We start from the raw sequence: 5,758 nt of genomic DNA on the forward strand, positions 1-5,758 counted from the left end.
GGCATGTTTGCAAAGTGATTATTTAGGGCATGTTTTGATATAGAATTTAATCAAATATGTTTGGTTGAATTATGACCATTTGGACCAAAATTTGGTATGTATATAAATTGGATGTTGGAACCTTTTGTAATCGCTAGTTTAGTGTCATTTATATGGTTTTAATACATGAGAGAAGCTGTTCAAATGGTAAAATTATTTTGCTACAGTATGATAAGGATTGTATGTGTCAAATGTGGTATGTTTTGGTATCGAAACTAGTCAGTTGCTAAATGGTTAAATATGCACATGTTTAGGTATGTTTAATGTATGTGTTTGAGGTGACTTTATGGCATATTCGTTGAATGGAAATTGGTCATTTTATGCATGGTTGAACATGTTTTGATACCTTGGGCAGATGTGCAAATGGCTTATTAGGTGTGCTTGATTTGGGTGAAAGAAATGGCTTGAATTTGGCCTATTTCTTGTCCACGCGGTCTAAGACACGGGCATGTGTCTCAGCCGTGTGTGACACAAGCCCATACGACATGGCCGTGTGTCCCCTGTAGATTTTATTGGTTGCATTTCGAAAGTTACACGGCCTGGCACACAGCCGTGTGGCTTGACCGTGTGGACCAGGTCAAAGAGTTACACGGACTGGGACACAACTATGTGTCCCTACTTCAAATGGCCACACGAACTGAAACATGAGCTTGTGTCTCAGCCGTGTGAGTCGCACGGCCTGGCCACACAACTGTGTAACCCTTGTAGTGTGAACTTTTCTATCTTTTTCCATGAAGTTTAGAATGTTTTTGATTTAGTCTTGAATCGTTTCTAAAGTGTTTCTAAGGTCTCGAGGGCTCAAAAAAGAAACATTATGCATGTGTTTGATTGGATTTTGCAATGATTATGAATTGTTGGAAATGAATGATTTGAGTTACTTTTTTATGGTAATGCTCTGTAACTCTATTCTGGTGAAGGATACGAGTTAGGGGTGTTACACAGGGGACACACAGCCATGTCGCATGGACAAGAAATAGGCTAAATTCAAGACATTTCATTCACTCAATTCAAGCACATCCTTAAAAGCCATTTGTACATAAAACCAATGTATCAAAACATGTTCAACCATGCATAAAATGACGAATTTCAAATGACCAAATTCCATTCAACAAATATGCCATAAAAGCACCTCAAACACATATATTAAACATACCTAAACATGTACATATTTTATCATTTATCCCTTAGCTTGTTTCCATAACAAAATGACCTTACCATTTAGACCACTTCTCACATGCATCAAAACGTTTTAAATCTTACCAATCTAGCCATTTCTAAATGGTTCCAATGACCAACATATATACATACCAAATTTATGTCCAAATAGTCATAATTCAACTAAATATATTTGATTTAAATTCTATATCCATACATGCCATAAATGATAATTTTGCAACCATGCCAACAATTATCACTTTGGCCACAAATTATACATCAATTTGATCTTATAAACACCAACCATCAAGGAATCAAAATATCATTAATTTCAAAAATTCAAAGCAACATTTCATGCCAATATCACACACAAGCATACCAATTTTGCCATTCCAAACATATCCTCACTAAACCATTTCAACATTAGCCATCAAGCCCAAAAATGCAAAAATGTCGTCAATCATAAAACCATATTTCCAAGCCAAAAATAATGGTCATATCATCAAGCACAAACACCTATTCATGCCATTATAACCATGACTCAAAAACATCAAAATTTACCTATAAAATCGATGGATAGTGTGATGGATCTCTGACTAGCTTCCTGTACTAGCCAGTTTTCAGTGGAATTGAAACAGTGGTTTCGGGACAACAATGTGAAGTCAAAAAATTTATTGTATTATTTTTAGTGGTCTACAGTATGATAGTATTACCGTATAAAAATTTCATTAAGAAATTTTGCCATATATAGGCTCAATTTGATAAAAAGGACTAAATCACGTAAAGTACAAAAATTGAGTTCTAATAGCTAAAGGTATTAAATAGCTATAGAACTTTAAAGTGGAGCTTCTTATGTGGTGATTAGACCATTAGTATGTTAGTGGATGATAATGGTTTGGCATATTGTGTCGATATTAATAATTTTAAAGGTTAATTAAGTAATTAAATAATAAATGATAAATTAAAATAAAATTAAAAAAGCTATCATCTTTCTTCATCTCTTTCAACCAATTTTCACAAGTGAAGAAGCCACTTTTGGAGACCTAGGTTCGGTAAGTTTATCTAGCTCAATTAGGTATGCATTTTTGTCTCGTTTTTAATAATTTCTACATTTTCTGGTGTAAATGAAAAAATATATAGGATTTTTCCTATGTAATTTAACACATTTTACTTAAATCCATTGTTAAAACTAAGTAATTGTTTAATAAATTAATGAAATATGTGAAAATATGAAATTAGGACATAGAAATTATTAAAATGTGATTTTATGCTTTATTATATAGTTTTCACATAATAAATGACTTATTTTATATTAATTTGAATATATTATATTTTTAAGACATAAAGTGGGTCATGCATGATTAAATTAAATAATAAAATATAAAATTATATTTAATAATTTATTTTAACATATTTCATTAATAATTTGGGTTTTAATTAATTAATTAAATTGGATAAATTTTATTCTTTGGTCCTCTAACTTGTTGATTTATTCTAGATAGGTCTGATTGCTTTGCTGGATTACAAAACCGTCCAAATTGGAGACCAAGTCAACCCATTATTTGGCTACACGTGGCTGTCCATTTAAATCATTATTTGGTTTAATTACACAAGGTCCTTGTAGTGTTGAAGAAATTAGAGATTTTCCCAAAGATTTACGATTGACCGAGTCACAGTCCTAAGTTGTGTGGCATCCAAAATTGCTTAAAAATCAAGCAAAGAAACAAGTCAAAGGCCACTAAGCATGGTCGGCCACAATTTGAGGAGATTTGAAGAGATTAACATCCACTATTTTTAGCAAACTATCCCTCTCTCCTCACCTATAAATAAGACTCTCTCATTCCTTCATTCATCATCCCTCAAGCATCATTCTCTCTTTTCTCCAAATTCTCTTAGCCTTTTCCATTCCCACGCCTAGCATCATCTCTTCATAGATATTTTAGCAATTAAGCATCTTAAAGAACCCTTGGTCGGCCACCTTGGAGAGCCATCAGCAAAGGAGCAAAGCAAAGGAACAAATGAGCCTCGTCAATCAGAGTCTTAGGTGACAGCCACTCTGAATTGGGTTTAATCTTCCTTTTCTTATAATGTTTGTGCCTTAATCGATCATGTTTTCAATTAAAATCAAGTCTGTATTTCATTCATACATGATTGAAATACACCTGAATTAGATGAGCGATCCTAACCAGACGACAGCTAATGGACACATAATTGAAATGTGCATGCTCAATTTAGATCCTGACCCAATTAAATTTAAGGTTGCATAACAACTCTGACCAAGCTCTGTTATCTGCATAGTTTTTAGATTTGTGCGATTAAATTGTTTCAAACCTGACACGTCCGTACTACCTCACACGAATGCTATGAAACCCTTAGTAAATAAGGATCAGTAAAATGTGTATTTACTAAGTAAAGGATTCTGAAAAGACCTAATGTGGTTTCCAAACTCATGAAAGATCGAGTTGCCATGGAATGTTTTTCTGAATGTTATTAAGCATGTTGATAATAAATTGAGTTTAATTAAAGTATTTGTCCTAGATTATTTCTGTTATAATTGTTGCAAATTGTGTTTAATTTTACCAAAATTTATTTCATTAATATAGTTTGCATACTTAGGATAATTTGCATTAGGGATTATTGCATTTAGTTTAATATATTTTAATCACCACTTCTCAACTATATTGTGTTTTTATTTACCAAATTGTTAATATAATTTTACAAATTGAGTGACTTAGCACAAATACAATCCAAGTGGAGCTGATAACTCGATACTTACTTATTACATGATAATGACTGTGTACACTTGCACAAACCTACGCGTTACAAGTTCTTGGCGCCGTTGTCGAGGATTGTCAACTGTTGCCATAGTCATTTTTTTCGTGAAATTATTTATTTTTAATTTGATTTATTTCTAAAATTACTAACTTATTCTTTTTAATTTTTGTGATTTTCTTTTCAAGTGTTTATGAGCATAGATCGAATTATTGATTTACTCCCTGTAGACCCTAAAATTGAAAGAACTTTCAAACAAAGAAGGCGTGAATGAACAGCTCAAAGACAAGTCGAGATGGACCTTGGAAATCAGAATCAAGACCAAGGTAATGAAGCCGATCATGTACGAAATCCTATCCTTATTGCCGATGATAGGGATCAATGCATCAGACAATATGGTGTGCCACTTTTCAGTGAGTTAAACCCAGGAATTAGAAAGCCAGATATTGAGGCAACCCAGTTTAAATTGAAATAAGTGATGTTTCAAATGCTACAAACGGTGGGCCAATTTAGTGGTATGCCCATAGAATATCCACATCTCCACCTTCGATTGTTTATGGAGGTGAGTGATTTATTTAAGATAGTCGGTGTGACTGAAGACACACTGAGGCTGAAGTTGTTTCCGTACTTGTTGTGAGATCGAGCACGAGCATGGCTCAATTCATTGTCGCCAAGTTCGATATCTACATGGCAAGAATTAGCAGAGAAATTTTTGGTTAAGCATTTCCCACCTAGCAAAAACACTATGTTAAGGAACGAGATCACAACTTTCTAACAATTAGATGACGAGTCTTTGTATGAGGCTTGGGAGCGATTCAAGGAGTTACTTCCTAAGTGTCTTCATCATGGGAATTCACATTGTATCCAATTGGAGACATTCTATAATGGTCTCAATGCACATACAAGATTGATTGTAGATGCTTCCGCGAATGGTGCAATTTTGTATAAGTCTTATAATGAGGATTATGAGATCATCGAGAGGATCGTGAGTAATAACTATCAATGGCCAACAAATCGAACAGCTTCAGGAATACGTGTAGCTGGAGTTCATGAAGTTAACGCCCTCACTTCGTTATCAGCTTAAGTATTGTCTATTTCCACTATGATAAAACAATTAACTGCTAATAGTACTAATAATTCTGTAGCTCAACCAACAAGTCCGTTTGAAGTAGTTTCCTGTGTGTACTGTGGGGAAGGTCATTCTTTTGGGAATTGCCCATCAAATCTCGAGTCAGTGTACTATGTGGGGAACCAATATCAAAATAGGAGTGGACAAGGAGGCTAGTCCAACTTCTACAATCCTTCATGGCGTAATCATCCTAACTTTTCTTGGAGCAACCAAGGAAATAGACCGAACAACAACTTATTACAGCAAAGACCCAACCAATCTCAAGGGTTTAATCAACAAGCTTCAAAACCACCGCAAGCTGAGGCATCAAATAGTTTGGAGAACTTGTTGAAAGTGTACATGGCAAAGAATGACGCTTTTATCCAAAGCCAAGTAGCAACACTGAAAAAATTTGGAAAACCAAATGGGTCTGTTAGCTACGGAGCTACGTAATAGACTACAAGAAACCTTGTCGAGCGATACTGAGAATCCAAGAAATTTGGGTAAAGAATATATCAAGGCAGTGGCATTGTGAAGTCGTAAAATTCTAGAACCTTGATTGATTGATGTCGAATATAAGCCCGTTGAGAAGAATCAACCAGCTGTTGAAGTTCCTACACCAAAGGAATTAGAATCTGCAAAGTCTGACAAGGTAAAACCTGACTTAGTGAATTCAGATATTTT

The 5,758-nt window shown here is 34.4% G+C and overlaps 1 non-coding gene across 1 annotated transcript; it reads right to left on the bottom strand.

Annotated features, from left to right (window-relative positions):
- Positions 1-4,711: 4,711 nt before the first annotated feature.
- On the bottom strand, positions 4,712-4,820 carry LOC128039363 (small nucleolar RNA R71). The gene has a single exon (XR_008193867.1). It is a non-coding gene; the product is annotated as a small nucleolar RNA R71 (small nucleolar RNA).
- Positions 4,821-5,758: the final 938 nt, after the last annotated feature.

Source organism: Gossypium raimondii, chromosome 2 (assembly GCF_025698545.1).
Source record: "Gossypium raimondii isolate GPD5lz chromosome 2, ASM2569854v1, whole genome shotgun sequence".
Taxonomy (NCBI): Eukaryota; Viridiplantae; Streptophyta; class Magnoliopsida; order Malvales; family Malvaceae; genus Gossypium; species Gossypium raimondii.